This window comes from Corvus hawaiiensis, chromosome 21 (genome assembly GCF_020740725.1).
Source record: "Corvus hawaiiensis isolate bCorHaw1 chromosome 21, bCorHaw1.pri.cur, whole genome shotgun sequence".
NCBI classification, from domain to species: domain Eukaryota; kingdom Metazoa; phylum Chordata; class Aves; order Passeriformes; family Corvidae; genus Corvus; species Corvus hawaiiensis.
This window is the reverse complement of record NC_063233.1, coordinates 6,557,272-6,575,593: the sequence shown is the minus strand read 5'-3', so window position 1 is coordinate 6,575,593 and position 18,322 is coordinate 6,557,272.

Sequence of the window (18,322 nt, the reverse complement as noted above, 5' to 3'; positions counted from 1 at the left end):
ATGACAGCTGCTCTGTGACATTTCCTCTCAGCACTTAGGAGGAGTTTTCCAAGGTCAGACAAAGGTGATGAAACAACAGAGTGGCACTTCTCAATCTGCGTGGAGATGATTGATCGCCCCATCAGATATTAGAGAAACATTGTGTCCTTTCATGTCCTGATCAAAGGAGAGCGTCCTGTACCCGAGATATTCTCCAGAATGCCTTCATTTCACAATTTCAAGGTCAGCTGAAGGAAAACGTGGCATCTTTTCCTCTGGGCAATCTCCAGCCGCAGTGGCTCCACATGGGCTGTTTTAGGAACTGTACGTACTCAGAATGAAAAGGCTGACACTGACACAAAGAGCTCACAGAGAAACAACTCCTAGGTACTAAAAGACAACCTTTGCTGAAAACAGTCCCTTTCCCCTGAGACAGAGGGCCCTTCCAAGTTGTTCACGAATTTTCTCTGAAGAGCAATTAGAGAACTATTGTTCAAAGTGTGCTCAACAAGGAGACAATGAGACTTCTAAGGGAAGAGGCAGAACCTCTTGGCTTGATAAAGCAACTCCAGAAACAAGCAGGGGGGAGTCAGACAGGCAAGGGGAACTGAAAAGAGCAGGAAAACAAGAGTAATTGAGACAGTGCTCTGGGGTTGGGTTCTTTTTGGGTGGGTATTTTTGGGGGAGGCTTGGGGGGAGGAGTTATTTTGTTTTTGAAGGCAAGATTGAAATATTTCCATCCAAAATAATCAAACGAAATGAAACAAAGTGTTTTGACTTTGCATTATTTAACCTTATTTAACCAGTTCCCAAGAGCTTCATTCTAACCTCTCTTCAAATATAGGTCAAATTTTAGATTCAAATTGCAGTAGGACAAGTGGAAGGGTTCGATTTCCTAAAGAGCTTCCCAGGTCCTTTACAGTATTTGCTCTGCACCCACCGTCATCTCCTGTGTGTAACAAGAAGCAGCAGGCATAGGAGGCAGGAAGGTGGGGTGTCACTCACCCCACCTTACACCCCACCATGCCAGCAAGGCTCTGCTTTGACTCAGAATCTCGTCACTTAGCACTGATTCCCCCTGAACAGAAGCATTTTTAAAAATCCCACTCATTTTGCATGCCCTGCTCAGGCTATGACTCACCTGAAGCAAACACATTGTGTTCCATGTGCTGCCTATGACAGTGGGATCCTTCTCCATGACTTGGGCTCTTGGTTCCTGCTCTGCCACTGACACACAGATCCTTGGGATGTTCATAGACATGATCATACAAGGAAAACCCAGTATTTCCTTGCTGGGCTGGCAGGAGCAGAGGTGTATTGCTTGGTTTAACTTCCAGAAGTGTATTTTCTGATATTTTACAGCAGAAGGAGCAGATGCAAACCTGCCTCAGGAAAACTGGTGGCACAGAAAATTCCAGCCCAAGGTTTTGCAAAATTATAATCAACTGCCAGCAGTGTTTTTCTAATGAGAGGTGTCAGATGATTTCAATAAGTACAAATGCCATTCCTCTGTATAATTGACTGTGAATATGATTTAAGATATATGTCAAACTATTTAAGTGCCTAGTGGCTTTGGTTTTATCAAGTACACTGACTCACCTCTAACAGAGTCTTCAAGGGATTTTTTTTTATCCCCCTCACAAGCAATAAAACATTTTAGATGAGTTTTCTTTATATTAATGCTATCACAGAGCAAGAGATTAACAAACAGCAGGTGGAGGGACACTGTCCATGTAACACTGTGTGCTCACTGGGATTTTTTGTTCAGCAGGCAGGATTTGTTATTGCTGTAGGATGAGTCCATCTGTGACTTTTCAAAGAAATCCTTCCCACATGGCCAGAGCAGCCTGAAACACCTTCTTTCCTTCTGGGTACAAAACCCAGCTGCACTGGAAAGGCCCTATGGCTCCATGAAGTCCCATCGAATCCTGTAAGAGGGAGATGCTCCTCAGTGTTTTTGGAAGCTGCCAAGTTTTAATGCCTATGATGTGTTACTTCCTTGGGAATGCATGAAAAATATCGATTAGAGAAGCAAAGAAATAGGACCTTGAAAAAATAAAGCCAAAAAAAAAAGCAAAGAAAAAGTACTAATTTACTTTCTAATGATGATTCTCTGTGAAGTCCAGGGATCCAGGTGCTGTGTCTCCCACCTGGGGCTCATGGACACCCCAGGGATAGTGCTCTCAGGTGGTAGCTCAATTAAAGGCATCACCTCAACTTCCACTCACTTCTCAGAAGGGAACACATTCCTAGTTTTAATCAATTGCAGCTTCTCCTTGCACTCTTATTATAATGCAGGTAGTGCAGTGGGTTTATATAATCTATCATATCTTAATTAAAAGGTCTGCAGCTTTCCCTTGGACTTTGTTCATCTCAGTTTAGTAGCAACAAACTAAAGCGATTGGACATTATTGAAAAAACATGTCTTGATGGCACTGAACCAAGACTCCTGACAAATAAGTTGGCAGAGAACTTCACAAGTGTGACCATTCATCATCCTCTGCAATAGTTATTTGTTTCAAAATGTCAGAATTTTCCACAGATCAGAAGTTCCCTTTCCTTTCTGTCTCTATTGCAAAGTCCCTCAGCCAAGATCCCCCTACACTGAGCCTGTAGGAATGCATAGATCAGCAAGACGTGTCAAGTGCTGCTGAAAGCATAAACAAAGTAATGGAAATTATTCTTAGAAAGCAGAAAAATATGGATTTAATGCTATAAAATTATTTGCTGAGTGTTGAACAACGAGGTGAGCCCTCCAGCCCAAGTATAAAGCATCTTGATTATACAAACCCCAGATTCATTATTCCCACTTTGATGCTGTACTGCACACAAGTACAGTGCTGTGATTCCTCCTACCATGTAGCATTACTCCTTAGTTTGTTATGGAAATGTATTTTGGGGGTAGAGATTTGACCCATCAATCAGTAGCTGTGAAGATATGGGAGAAGACTAAATTTTAAAAATATTTTCTCCCTTGAAAAAGTCACCTGATATTTTATTTAAATATTTCTTCATCCGACTTACTACTTTAAAACCCCAATTGTTTATTTCCAAGGCCCCACTTATCAATGCCACATAGGGGAGTAGAAGTGTTCTCTACCAGTTCATGGTCCTCAAATGCAAGGGTGGACTTTTCTAAAGGGGTCTGTTGGTGAGGTTTCTGTGTCAATGTGACACAGAAATGGTCAGACAATGGTGATATGGTCAGACTGGACTACCAGGACAGTCCTTTGCCAAGCTATTGAGCAGTTCTGGGAGCTGGCAGGAGTGTCCATAGCTGCAATTGATGCCATGAAGATCTTTTGCCTTTTCTTTTATACCTCTGTTATACCTTTTTACAACTTCTGTATTCCTAGTGCTTTTTGCCTACATTCTTGGACTAGTTTGTCAAGCTGAGAGACTCAACATTTTAGAAGCTTCGTAGTTAGGGATCAGTGTGCCCCAGACCCCAAGGTCCTCTCCAGAACACATTCTGTAAACCAAGATAGAACCATCCAGGGGAAGGTTCCTTGGGGAGGGGGGGGCTCACTTGAGCCTCTCATTGGGGAATCTTTGATAGATCTGCTAATTAGTAAAACCTATAATGATATACCCGATCTTTTGGGACATATTGGGCGGGGTGCATTTCGGTGCATGTGACCTGGATGTGTGCACCTAAGGATCCTTAAAATAAATACCAAGGTAAAATCCCTTTTCCCCTTCTAACCATGTATGACTTGATTTTAAGACCAGGAAAAGGCATCATAATGACCTTTAGGCAAACAGCAAAGACTATTTATAGGCAACAAATTTCACTTGCAGTCACATCAGAAGTCAAATTCTAAGGATCAGATCACCCCATCAGAGAGCTAAAACAGTACCCTGCCACATATTCCCCATCAAGAGCAATCAGCACAGCTCTGAATTTTGTGGCTGTTTATAGCAAACTACCCGTAAACAAGCTGCAGACCCAGGCAGGAACTTGAGATAACAAATGAATTTGAGCAAATCTCAGTAGCAGCTCCTGGTCAAGTCATGAACGGGGAGGAAACTAAATTAATCAGATAAATTATTTGCTCAACTCTGGTAGAAAATGTCAAACACTTCAAAACTAACCTTTTGGCACCAGGATTGCTGTTCCCGGATCTATTTAAGATTTCTGCCTTTTGCTTTTGTCAACAGGGCTGGGAAGTGAGTGTATGTCAGGGGTGGTGATGTGCCATGCTGGACACGTAGGCACAGTCCCTGACTACCTGCAGCGAGGGTGCAAAACCCACACTGCCTGGAAAGCAAAATGCTGCTTCTTGGGCTGAGGGAAAGCATTTCCCAGCAGCTCAGAGCTAAGCCTGAGCACGATATTTCTGTCTGAACTGATTTTCCTCCAAAAGGCTTTGACTGCTGATTTTCTAAAGGGTATTTCAATGAGATTTCTCTGCTCTATGGAAATATTAACTTTGTATTTGGAAATTCTGCACAAAATTAATTTTTCTCGCTGGAAGTTGGAGTATTTTTATTCTGGAAGATTGTTGCAGTGCCAAGGAGCGGGATAGCCCAGCTGGCTTCTGTTCCCTCTTGCTGTGGTCACAGGGCTCCCCAGCCAAGCCTTGGCTTCCACAATGGCACGTGCCAGACCCTGGTTGTGCTCCCATCCCTGCCACAGCCCCAAGGGGCCCTGTAGGACAGGGTGTCCATTCAGGAAGTTTTTCTCTTAGTGATTTCTTTTCCTCCAGAACCAAAGCACACTTGCTATAAACCAAGACAACAATGTTTTCACCTGGAAAAATTGTGGCTTTCAGCCAAAAAAAAGCCCCAAAAATCCACACCAAGAAAAAACCCTCCAGAAAACCTAACTGTATTGACATGGATGCTATTAAAAAAAAAAAAAGTTTTACTAAAGGAGAAACACCATTTATTAGGGTTATATAGCTGCACGCCTTGTTTCATTTCAAACTTAATCTCCAGATGTAAAATTTTCCCTCTTGCAGAGGATCAATGTTCCTGCAGCAGCCAAATCCTGTCCTCTCTTGTGTCCAAGGTGAGCAAAGGACAGGGCTCTTTATCCAAGGGTTTGCAATCAAAAATGCCAAATAAATATGAAAAAAATTGTAAGTTTGGCAGGACCCTGGTGTGTCTCACCAGCTTGTGTCACTGGAAGTTTCAACTTTCAGCTGAGACTTGGTAACATTTAGTTTAGAACACCAGTTTGAAGGAGACATATGGGCCTATAAGGCTTCTATCCCCAAGGTAAAACCAGTATTTGCTGATAATTCATCCCAAGCCAGCAGCTGTGTAGGTGAGTGAGGAAACTCCTGTCCTCTTTCTGTTACTTCAGGAAACTGGACACCACAAAGTTCCAAAACAACCTGGATCTTTTCTCAGAAATCCTGTGCACCGTATTTCATGGACATGCTAAAGCTTCATTGAAGCCAATTGCTTTGCTGATTCAGAGTTTGATTCCCACCCACGTGGCAGTATCGCAGACTACCTCCAGCTGGAAGGACGGGAGGGATCATCAGTCCCTGCTCTGGATGGATCCACACCCACAGGTGAGGACACCTCACGGCCAGGTCTGCACATCCAACAGCCCCAGAGGCCTTGGGAGTGGAGCCGTCTCTTTACCTGGTGGAAGTGCAGGGTGTTCAGTGTTTATTGTGTTTTTAACAAAGTCTGTTATCAGCAGGTTTGAAGTTTGTTGCTATCTTAGACTAATCACAGTAATGAAGGCATTGAGCGGAGCCCTTCTCAGGTGGCATTTACCATTGTTTGCTGCAGATAACATAAAACTTTCTGATTACAGTCGGCTGTTATCACTTCAGAGCAAATCTACTCCACTGAAATGTGCTAATAAAACCCACGGAAGCAACAAACTGGAAAGAAGTGTTACAGCAATAAAGGAACATGAGGGAAAATGTACAGCTTTTGCCACTGTTATCATTTTCAATTTATTAAGATCTAACCATTTTTGTAATATGGCGCTATTGCTGGGGGTTAATTTAATCTTCTCTAATACCAGGCTCCAGTCAGTTTTCAGGGTCAATTTAGATGTAATGCATATTTCTGCATTACAGTCAAAGAAATCCCCTCCGTGGCCCCATGACCATATGGTTTCAACAATCCAAGTGTAAGTGTCCAGCACTTTACACATCCATTTATGAGATTAGCTCCAGCCTTTAAACACACAAATCCCAGACAGGATCTTGGGCGTTGTGGCTCTGAGGACAGAGTGGCTGCCACAGGGAAGCATTGAGAGCCATCCTCCTGTGCTCCCCTTGGAAAACCGTCCCCAATTCTGCTGCCTCTCACTGCAACGCCCCAAAGTCAGGGTAGACAACTGCTTGGGTTACATCCTAAGATCTTAATTCAATCTTGGCTGAAGACAGCAGCTGGTTTGCACATGTAAGAATAATGTAAAACCCAGCAAAGATTTTATGTTGCCACCAGAGTGGCTAAAGAGAGCAGCCAAGACAGCAACCTACATAGAGAGGGGAAAGCTGGATCCAAATATTTGGGCCAATGCAAGAGAAGGACAATCTATGTCCTCCACATCTGCGCATAGGAGACAGGATATGTGGAGACTTTGTATCTATAATCACCCAAAATAAATAGTACCAAACTTTGTATCTGCTTTGCATGAGACACACTGACCTGGCCAAGATTTCAATCCATGTCTTTCCCTTCGAGTTATCTCTTGTAAATGAAGGACATCAAATCTCTCCCGTACCCCACCTCCCTGATTGATACCTGGCTCCATTTTGCCCTGTTCTCCTATGATCTGTGTTGTTTTCTTCTGAAGGATTCAGCTCCTGCTCCCTGTCTTTTGATGTGCTCCTGTGCAGTTAAAGCATTCGTCTGACATCAGGAGCAGGAGTCGAACAGAAAGTTACTTGAACACACTTTGCTTCTTTGGAGCCTTGTAGGCTCCTGGATTTCACTGGACATTGTTCAGCCTCTGTGATCAGAGACTGCACATTCTTGGACTCATTACATCTACATGCCCATCTTGGGGGACGTTTCACAGCCTGTTTCCTGATCCATGGGAGCCTCCTGGCTGTTCTCCCAGCCTTCACTTTTTTCCCTTAGTGGGTATGCTTTTAAGAAGGGAGAAGAAATGGGAATTAAAGACAACAGATCTCACATCTCTGGTATGCTCAGCCTGACATAACTGGCTCCCTCTGTCCTAACAGAGCAGATGGAGACACTGAATCTTCAAAAGATCCAGTGATTTAGCAAGGTCACACAAGACTGAAGGAGCAGAGATTGAATTTAAGCCTGAAACACTCACGTTCTTTTTCTCTCTCTCTGGTCTCTAATGAGAGTCCCAAGTGTGGAGCCAGAGATGTCAGAGGTACAAAATGGAAAGGCACAGTTTCTGCAGCATTTTGTCAAAACCCTTGCACAGAGATCACTCACAGTTCGGGCACCTCTAAGAGAGGTCATGCAAGATCTCGCAGGCAATTAATGAGACTTCCAAGGCAGTGGGTAAATTAGCTGCCAGCAGAGAGACTTCCAGCTTCCTACGGGGCTTGGGGTGAGCGAGAGGGGTGGGTGCACAACTGCAACACAGCAGGGAGGGAAGAAAGGTGTGCCACCCCCTCCCTCACCCCCACAGCTCCTGGCAGGAGCATCTCCACATGTGCTGTGTAATCCCAGGAAGGGCTGCAGGATGCTGTTTGTGTGGCTGGTGTGATAACAGGTGATGCACTGGACTGAGTTACAGTGAATAAAGAGAGGAAAACATTGATCATCTCTGAATGACTGGGGCTGGGAGGGAGCAGGGAATGGCAGAGCCTTTGAAAGCTCTACCTGCCAGGCTGTGTGTCTTGTCCAGGGCAGGCTAAAAGGCATTGCTTGCTGCTGAATCAAGACTTCGTCTTGAACTCACTCCAGTATCTCTCCTGCATTTGCCTCAAGGCACCAGGCAGATCTCAGGGTTGTTCCTAACAGAATATCTGTATCCTCCCTGTCACGAGTGCTCAGGGCTGCAGGTGAGACTGGGAGGGGTGGGCAGGGCAGCCCAGGGGGCTGAAAATTATTGAGCAGCCCCACAGAGAGAATCCTGGGTACAGAGACCTGAGGGCAGAAAGCCAGAGATGGAGTTTATAAACTCAGTTCTATGCTCCAGAGTCCAGGTGGGCACAGAGAGTAGAACAGGCAGGGCACATGTGTCCCCCCCTCAATTCCCCAGCTCAGGAGCTGCCTTGTGAGCAGCTAATGAGATTAATGCAAATGGGTATGGTGAGTTATACAACATATAGATGCCCTTCACACAATGACGGACACTTTCTGCTACAGTTTATTTTTCTAGCAATCATCAGTAGCACTAATAATAATTAAATCTCAGAGGCTGTAATGAATAATACATAGCAGCACTCTGGTAACAAAACAAAAAAACACCTTTAAAGATTTTCTCCTAAGCTAGCATCAGTGCTTGTTTCTTGCAGTGATTTATTTTTCGTGATGTATTTAGCACCTTTTGAAACGTACTGAGTCACAAAATAAACCCTAGAAACAAAGAAAGGCAGGTGCCACTAAGCTGAGCATTTTTATTTGTATGTAACTGGCAGAGATGAGCAGAGTCACAGCTGAAGCTGGAGCAAAGGACAGGAATGTGAGGGGCTGAGGGGAGACTAAGCATAGCAGGGGTTGAATCTTGCTCTGTGACCTTGCACACATAGATTAGGGAAGAAAACCATCTCTTCCCAAAGTCAGGCATTGAGCTGGGGCTCATCAGTGAGGCTTTCCAAGCCAAGGAGAGGGCAGGACTGGAGAGACCTGTGCCTTCCAGGAGGGGTTCAGTGGCTTTTGGTGACCACAGTGATTTGGGCTGGTGTTACCTGTGCCAGTATCTCAAGACATCAGGCAGGTCCCAGTAGCTCTGCTGGGCACCAGTCCTACTGCAGTCCCCATCCTGCAAGTCAAAGTCATTTTCCAGGAGAGCATCCCCCATTTCCAAAACTGCAAATTCGTGTTCCCTCCAACTGCTGTGTTTGCAGACTTGCGGGAGAAAAATGACCATGTCACATGTTTCTATTTACTCCAGGATGTAACAATCTGGTCACTCAGAGAGGCCTCCAAAGTGTCATCCCTTACAAAATGTGCTTGTAACACAGTGTTTACTCAAGGAGTGTCTGAAGACCAGAGATGGAGATGGTTCAAGAGAGCCCTGACAGCTCTGACACGACTTCACTGCCTGTGCAAACCCCAGATCCAAGTTCTCTTCAGGACTTAAACAGCCAGGAGGCTTTGTGGAAAGTCAACTGAAAGAAAATCTCAGTGTGAACCTGGTCTGGAGAGCAGAGAAAGGGCTGATTTTCCTCTCTGATACCAGATCAGACAGCAGAATTGCCTACTAAAGGAGCAACTGGTTTAATCGGTTTAATCAGATATTACAGGGATAAGCATAAGATAAATAGCCCCATACCACAGCTATGAGCGTGGCATGAAAAACACAATACCCCAGCAATGAGCTCAACAGCAATAACCCAACACCACAGCAGAGAGCTCAGTATGAATAATCCAATACCATGGTGATTATCTTAACATGAACACTGTGATACCACAGCAATTAGCCTGGCATAAATAACCCCAAATCCCAGCAATCAGCGTGGCATGAAAAATTGCATCCCATACAAACAACCATAGCATAGCAAAGGCAAAAAGAAGACAAGTGGAAGAGAATTGATATGTGTTTATTACTGCACAGGTTTATACAGCAGTACCTGCTTTGGAGCACTCCCAGTTTGTCCCTGTGTAGGCAGCAGCCCCCCACAAAATCAGGGTTATGGGCTGGGCACAGTGTTCGGGAGGGAGCAAAACCCAGGGGAGGAAATGAGATAGGTTTGGGGTATTTTTAAGCAGGTGGGATGAACACAGGCCTGCACTATTCTCCAAAACTGGTTCTCTGATTCTGTTCCGATCAAAGTCAGTGCAGTGACAGGACAAGGGTGAATGGCTTCAAACTGAGAATAGGTTTAGATTAGATACTTGGAAATAATTCTTCCCTGTGAGGATGGTGAGGCCCTGGCACAGCTTGCCCAGAGAAGCTGTGGCTGCCCCTGGATCCCTGCAAGTGTCCAAGGCCAGGTTGGACATTGGGGCTTGGAGCAACCTGGTTTAGTGGAAGGTGTCCCTGCCCATGGCAGGGGGTGGAATGAGATGAGCTTTAAGGTCCCTTCCAACCCAAACCATTCTGAGATTCCGTGAAGAGCATTGTCCAGAGGCCCCAGGGCCTGGTGGGCAGCAGCCCCTGGAGGGATGCAGGTGATGGGGCTGGAGCTCAGTAATTCCTCCTGGGGGTCCCTCTGGCAATAGTGCCATGAATCCTCCTGCCAAATCCTGCTCCAACGATGAATCTGGCAGTGTTACCACCCTGACTCCACTTAACACAGGAATGCTAAATTTATATGTGAGTCACAAACACATCTTTTTATGCACTCTTAAAAACCAGAAGCATAATTACTAAGGTCAATATATAATGTTTATTTCCTTTATAATAGACATTCTAATTTCACTGTAGGGAAAAGCAACTGTATGCATAGAAATAATGACGAATATTAAAGTCACCAAAATAATGGAACCAGATCACTCTACTAATCCTAAATTTAAATGCATTAACAATCTCTGTAACATTAAAGGTCTGATAAGCCAAATTAGGTTTCTTGTAAGCATAATTAATCTTCTTTTTCAATGAAGATATTACAAGGGAGTTAATTTGAATCCCAAAGGCATTTCTAAAATTGAATTATATAGATAAAGCAAATATTTGACCTTTTACTGATAATTGCTATAAAAAATCAGCATGCAAATGAAGCTTATGAAAACCTCTCCTGAAAATGGTATTACTGGGGTAATAAAATCCTCTATAAGCAAAATGCCAATCATTTAATGCCTTAAAAGACAGGTAACCCCTACCTTAACCTATAATTTTAGAGTATTAAATTACAATAGTGAGGTCTGTGTTTATTAACAAAGAATTGAATGGAATCAAACAGAAATGATTACGTCAAATGCAGGGATTATCTGGTTTTATTCATAGGTCATTAAATTTAAAAGACTGCTGGTGTTGGCTCACCTTCTCTTCTGAAATTATTTTTTGGTGTCATTAAAGGATGGTGATATTTATTGATTTAAATTGCTCTCTGACTGGAAGAGGCTTTTTCATGGCACTGAATCAGGATATCTTTGAAGAAAATTTCAGTGTGGAAACAGCATTCACTTCTCCATCACAAACTGCAGCTTCTAAAATCTCACACAGCTGGAGACTCACTGGATGAGTTTAGCATTAGGAAGGTGCCTCAGTCTCTCATGGTGAGCGTGGAACCCTCTGGCTGGTGGGATTTGCAGGACTGAACCACAAGTCATCAAACAAATAACAAGGAAACCCAGGAAAAGCATTTTTTTCCAGGGTTTTGAATTAAAATGACCAGGACATAATTTCCCTGGGGTTGGTCTGTGCTTATGGTCACACATCCCTGCATTAAACCTCAGTGTCACCCATTAAATCAGCAACTTTACTATTAGCCAAACTTTTGGCAAGTGGATAGGCCAAGGAATAAAGGAAAATCTTTCTCATGCTTTGAGCTGCTCCATCTAGCCAAAATTTGAGACCGAACAAAGCACTAGAACTGAACTCAAGCTCATTTTGTAACCATTCTGTCCCTGTTTTCCTGCCAATTCGAGGATTTTGATCTCCAGAATGGTCAATCAACAACCTCAGTGTGCTTTGAGTGTCCATCTCCAAACTTCTCGAGCTGCTCAAAGCCAGAATTGAGTTATCCAGCACAGCTTTGGTCTCAGTAGAAGGTGTAAAACTCCCTTCTGACACAGCCAGCACCAAGCAGGCCAACCAACAGCAGGCCAGAGCTGGTGCAATCACTGGGGTTGGCTCTCTGGCATTTCAGAACCTGGGAGCCAACAAGGCTCCTCAGTCCTTTAGGCTCTTTGGAAGTATCTACCTGGGAACACATAAAAACCTGGTTTTGTCCAGATCTGGTTTTGACTTCAATAGCACTGATAGAAGATGGTCTCCAGTGGCAATTTGACTCTGTTCAAAGTCATCAGGATCCTGCAGAGAAGCATCACTCCTGTATTGAAAGACTTTTCCCAGACAACATTAACCAGTCTATTCTATCTCAAGCCCCTGGTCTTTAGATATAATTGCTTTATTAAATGTCACAAATGTTCATTTGACTTAGATGGTGTCTGTCTCTCTCTCTCAAAAAGAGAGAATCTTAATTTAGACACAGAAAATGGCCCATTTGCTGTCGAATTCAAAGCAAATACCCATCTCTAACTCTAAACTCAGTTTCTTCTGTTGGAATGTTTGCAGTAAGGGACATTTAAATGGCCTGAAACAAAGTCATTTTCTTTGTCATTATTACAGTTGAGTTTTCTATCTCTCTGATTAGATTAGAATTGAATCTGGTTGAAAGAAATTGAATTTGTAAATTTCCCTAATCATACAATCTTCAAACACTGAACTTTCTAGTACCAATTAGTCTGCCCTGATTGGAATGAACCTTCAGAGATGTCCCTATTGATGGGAACAAGGAATGAAAAGCTGTTGATGAAAGTGATGATCAATTGATAAACTGCCACCTGCATATACACTCTCATGCTCTTTTCAGGTGATTGCATTTTTGGCATCTTCAGAGTTTCTCCAAAGCTGATGGCTACTGAAAAACTGTTCTGCTCTATGTTTGTAGAAAATTCACACCCTTCATTCTGGTGGTCATGGTCAGTCATGGACATGCTGTGACAGTGTATCCCTGACATGCACTTGGTTGAATTTTGGTGTTTTCATCTGGCAGTAGGAAGCTGATTTAGAGTGCTGGGCCTTGAAAATCCCCTCTGAGAGCAGCTGAGCGTGGCTAGTGTGCCCCTAAAAACTCCATCCAGGGTTCTCTTTGACACTTCTATCTAAGCACTGAAACACAAATTTGTTGTTACACTTTATTTTCTGGGCATAGAACCCTCTTTGTTCCTGTTCACAAACTGAAAAAACCCCAACAATTTTGTTCTCCCATGTGTACCAATTGACTGTCTTTTCTCAGTAGGAACCATTTCTAAATTAAACAACCAATCTAGATTAAACAACCCAGCCCAAGATGGCAAAGGCAGCTGGATGACATCTCCTCCAGCAAAGAGCAGGGGATAAATGTGTGTGCATATGTGAGTGTGTCAGCAGCACACAGGATCAAAATAATGGTCAAAAAATGGTCAAAAAGCTCAGGGCCAGCTCTCAGCCTGTCACCCCTGTCAGCTGTGACCCCTCTTTGGTGGGCATCACTGAGAGCCTGGGAAGGGTCAGGGAAGGGCTGGTGAAAAGTACAGGGAGAAAAGCACATGGGGAAAAGCACAGGATTGTTACAGATCACGGAATTATCAATGAGAAGTTAATCACAAGTATTCAAGGCAAAGAAAATGGTTTCTGACAGCCACCCAGAGCAAAATGATTGCTGAAGTGACATTAAATTCAGCTGGTTTTGACACAGATGTATTTAGCCCTCTGTGAGCAGAGAATCTCCTTGCTGGGTCTGGGGTTTGTCTTCAGGCAAAGAGCGGAGGGAGACATGAAGACAGTTTTAGTGACTGCTCAAATGGAATGTGTTTTTATATTGAGGAGGGTTGTTTCAAGGAAACATCTATCAAAAGGGAAAACAAAATTTCAGCAAGCAGAGGCCCTGTTAGATCAGAACCCGAGAGATGAAGTGCAGGATCACTGTTAGTGAAAGAGGGGAAATAAAATAGGAGAACTCCAACTTTGAAACATTTGGCTTCATTACTCTTCATTACTCCTCAAAAAATCAGAGCTGCCTCAGGTCATCCTCACACAGGGTTTTTTTCCCCCTGTTTTGAACATTATTCCACAGGGACACTCTCTGAACTAGCTCACATTCGTGCTGCCTTTTAAACTGACATATTGTAGGAAAGCTTCTGCAGTCCCCAGAAACCAGACACGGCCCTGTCTGGATGTTTGTCAGTGTGTAGTATAGCAGTAGCATCAAAAAAAAAAAAAAAAAAAAAAAAAAAAAAATCTGTTCCAAATAAAATGAGCAGCTGGTGTTCATCTGTAATCAACAGAGAGAGGGAGAGGTATTTCAAGGGGGTGACTCACCAGGAGATATGTCTGAGATAAGGATGCTCAATGGACTTGTCCTCATCTCACAGGCTGTAGAGGGGCATGGATGAGTAGCATAGTGGTGGATGGCAGTGGTCTGATAAAATTAATCCATTCAAAGTGGCTAATCCCTTCCAGATGGCTTGGGGGATGAATAGAATTCCACAAAATTGGAGTCTGAGCGAGAAATCAGTGAGACCGTAGAGCACCCTTCAGCTTTAGAGATCATGGAGGCACAGGGGCTCTTCAAGCAGAGGAATGTGGCCTTTGCAGAGCTCAGGGGACAGGATACATCCCTGACCACCCAGCACAGGCTGGCACAGCTCAGGTCTCAGGGGACACAGTGAAAACAGGCAGGATCGGGAAATCCAGTGGCAAAGCTCCTGGTCCCATTTGTACATCCTGGCCCTTGAAGGGTTCGTCTCATGAATTCTACACAGAGGATCCAAGTCTACAGTTTATACTCTGCCTGTTGCAGGAACCCAACATCTGGCAGGCACCAAGGGGAAATTCTGCTCTGCTTTCTGTGTGGTGTCCTTTTCCACGTGATCCCTCTTGAAGGGACAGTGCCCTTTGGAGGGAAGTGGAGGAAGGCTTGTTCCTCATCACAGCACAGAGGCAGGTACCAAATGATCTCCCCCTCAAAACAGCATTAGTGACATTCATTTTTAGCTCCAGCAGTGACTTTGCAGAGGCTCCAGATCAGAAGCTAATGAATGGCTGCTCAAGGAAGCTATTTTTGCCAGCTGTTGGCAGTAGTTATTTTGCTTTTAATTGTGCATTCACATGCCTGAGTCTGATAACAGTGGCTGCTGTGGAAAAATGCAGTTTCATGAATAATAAATGTTCCCTTGGAAAAAAATCTCCACTCTGTTTTAGATACCAGGAACCTCCTGATCCACTGTTGTCAGATCTGCAAAGTCTGGTATTCACCATCACATTCAGCATCCTCCTGAATAATGATAATTCATCTGTGTTCACTTCACTAAACTATCACATTTTATGGAAGGAGTTAATTAAATAGTGATTTGCACTTCTGCTGAACATTAAACATTTAATGCAGATGCTCCAGTCATTGCCTGAGCTCTAAAGTGGGAAATGCCTTCAAAACTTCATATTTCCTTAAGAGGTTTAATGATGCTAGATCAGGCTATTTGCATACATACATATCCAGGCATATTTTATACAAGCATTTATTGCAAAGAAACCCAGCTTTCTTCTTGCCATGTTCTCAAGAATATGAGGTGGGACACACAGATTGCAACTGAAGAGTTCTCTCTGGATGATTTGCCCCTGCCACCATCAAATTAATGGGCTCATTAATGAGAGATTTTCTAGGAAGGCATTAGAAAGAAACAGTTATCTACAGCAGGTCGTCTCTCCTATAATTTCGAATAAATTAATTGGTAATAAATTAAGAATGCTAAAAATTAATTATTGTACAGCAGGAGCAGGGCTTATATGCATTGCCTTCAGTTGAAGTGTCACAGTAAATCCTCTATAAGTAAATAATTATTGAGATGGGGGAGGAAAGGAAATTAATATTAATGTGCATTGGAGGGGATGACACAGAGGTGAAATGTAAGGCAGCCTTTGGATGGTGCGTGAGGAGGGTTTTTACTTCCTGAAATATGAATCCTCATAGGAGGCAGGAAGAGAAAACTGGGATTGCTGGGATTGCTGTTCCAGGACTGCCACAACGGGGTTTGTGGAGAAGTGGTGCAGAAAGGAGCCTCCACTTTAACAAAACTTGGCAGGTTTTTCCCTATTACCTCAAAATAAAATGAAATTGGAATAGTTTCTCATTTGGGATGTAATGCATAAAAGTTAATTTTTTTTTTTTTTTTTAAGTCACATGTTTTCAACTGAAGGAGAGATGGGAGAGAGTGGAGATGTTTCAACACATCTTCAAAAGCAAAGAAGTTTCATTCCCTTCACTCCCAGCAACAATTTGAGAAGAAAAAGGCAAATTTTCTCTTTAAGTTGTTCCATTATTAACACTGCATCTCCCAAGTGCCAAATTGCTTGGGTCTTTCCCTCCTCCCAAATTCACACAACTTCAGTTTGAAATATAAGAAGCTTTGATTTTTTATTCTATCCCAGGATTTTCAGATCTAAACTTCTTTCAGCCCTTACACAAATATCTCCCTCAAAAAAAAAAAAAAGCTTAAAGCAATTATTGTTGCATATAACAAATGCTCTTAGAGTACCAGTTATGCTTTAATGTACATTAATTTTAGATCTCCTTGCCCTTTTCCAACTAAGCCTGTGCCTAGAATTTTTTTAGGCTATGAAAAATTATTCACAGATATGTCAAGCATAAAGTTAGTAAATTAATATAGGTTTGAATTCAATTTGTTTTAGCAAACTACTGTTATAAAGAGCCTAGTGTAGCATGAATTATTATCCAGATTTATGCTCAGCATCTAACAAAATGTTAAGGTACTTTTTCAAGTATCCACTAACTCTAAATAAAGGCAGAACCATGCCATTCCCACATGGCAGTTCTCAACGCCAGCTTCACACTCCACCACATTTTCAGCTTGGTCGTGTTGCTGCCATTGATATCTCCCAACTCCAGGTGCTTCAGCAGAGGCAGGAGGTGGGGACAGAGCTGCCCAGCACAGGCTGTGAGAGGAGTGACAAGACTCTCACACTCCATCACCATCTGAACAGCAGGCAGCTGGCAGAAGGTGTCCATAGGACTTAAAACGGTGATGGCTCAGGTCCACCTCCTCTTCCAAAGGTGAAATTATAGAAAAGCTGGTTTGTTCTCCTACCAATCATGGCAACTCAGGGGGTAGAAGACAATCCTCATGGCTGGCAGCTTCCATGCCTTGTGTTGAAATCACAAGGAGCAGAACAGAGTATTTCCACTGGGCTCTGTGCACAGGACCAACTCTGCATCTCCAGAAAGGAGCAGGCACCACACAACCCACACATCATTCACACCATTAACTGCTCTTCTGGTGGGCCCAAACATCTGATTAAACACTCCCCAGGCTGAGCTCCAGCCTCCCCCTGGAAAGGAGCCACCACCACATTGCACCAGCAACGCAAGATTTACAAGGAGCAGATGAAATCAAGCCCTACAATAGTTCATTATAATTAACAAAGCTGGAATTGCACTGGGCTTTGAGCTCTATATCAATGCTAAATATCTCATTACCAGTGTAAAATATTTATGTCTCAGGGTCTTTATCAGAAATGTAGGCTCACAGTTAGTGTGTCCTGGTCCAGAAGAGGGATTCCAAGAAGGAAATTAATGGCTTGGAATAAAAGGCTGCCAGCCCCACAGGATAAAATTCCTTACTGCACATGACCCCAGTGATGGAGGGGGAAATGAATGTGCAGCAAATGCACAGCCTGGGGCTGCAGAATTATGGTCTGTGTAGGCAAACACTCTCCACTTTTTCCCCTTATGTCTCCTCAGGGCCAGATCAGTCCTGGGCTGTCACGGCGTATGGTGGTTTGTGTTTTGACTTCATCAAGGGCTGGCAGGTGCTCCTGGGTCCAGCTCCAGGGGTGGTGGGAATTGCTGCTGCTCACCTGCTGATGGACCTGGAGACTTCCCTGCAGCCCAGCCTTCTCAACCTGCAGCCTGAGGGATTTGGGGATTTCCAGGTCTTGAGAGTGGAAGACAGGGCTGATGGACTTTTTCATGGGGTCTGCATTGTCCAGGAGCTTTGGTAAGCTCTCATAGGGTCTCCTTTTCTCTTCCCACTGGGAAGGATGCACCTCTGCCAGCGCAGCCTTCCTCTGGTCCCCTCAGCACTCCATGTGCTCATCACCAGCCAGGGCAAGGCTCCAGAGACGCTATGGCCACATGCAAAGGAGACATAAAAGAGATCTTTTGTTACTCATTTTAATCTTTTCTCTAGAGAACTAGGCTCAAGTCCGGGGCAAAGGCTGCAGCTCATTTTTGCTGGCTCAGCAGTGCTTCACTTAGGACTTGAATAATTTGAAGGTGTGAATCCTGTTCTGGAACTCGGAAGAGCTGCACCCCTACCTGCCATGGGCTATCTGTGCCTCTGAGTGAGACTTCTGCAAATGGAGGCAAAGAAATGTGCTTGTCCTTGTCCCCTGCCTTCGCCTGGCCTGTTGATGTGGGGCAGGGCAGACACAGCTCCTTCCACTGGGGCCTCTGGTCTCCACTCTGGTATGAATAAAGTTTTCACCTCTACTGCCTCTTACTCCAAACTTGTAAATAGTTCCCAGACTCACTACAAAGGTCAGGCATGAAGG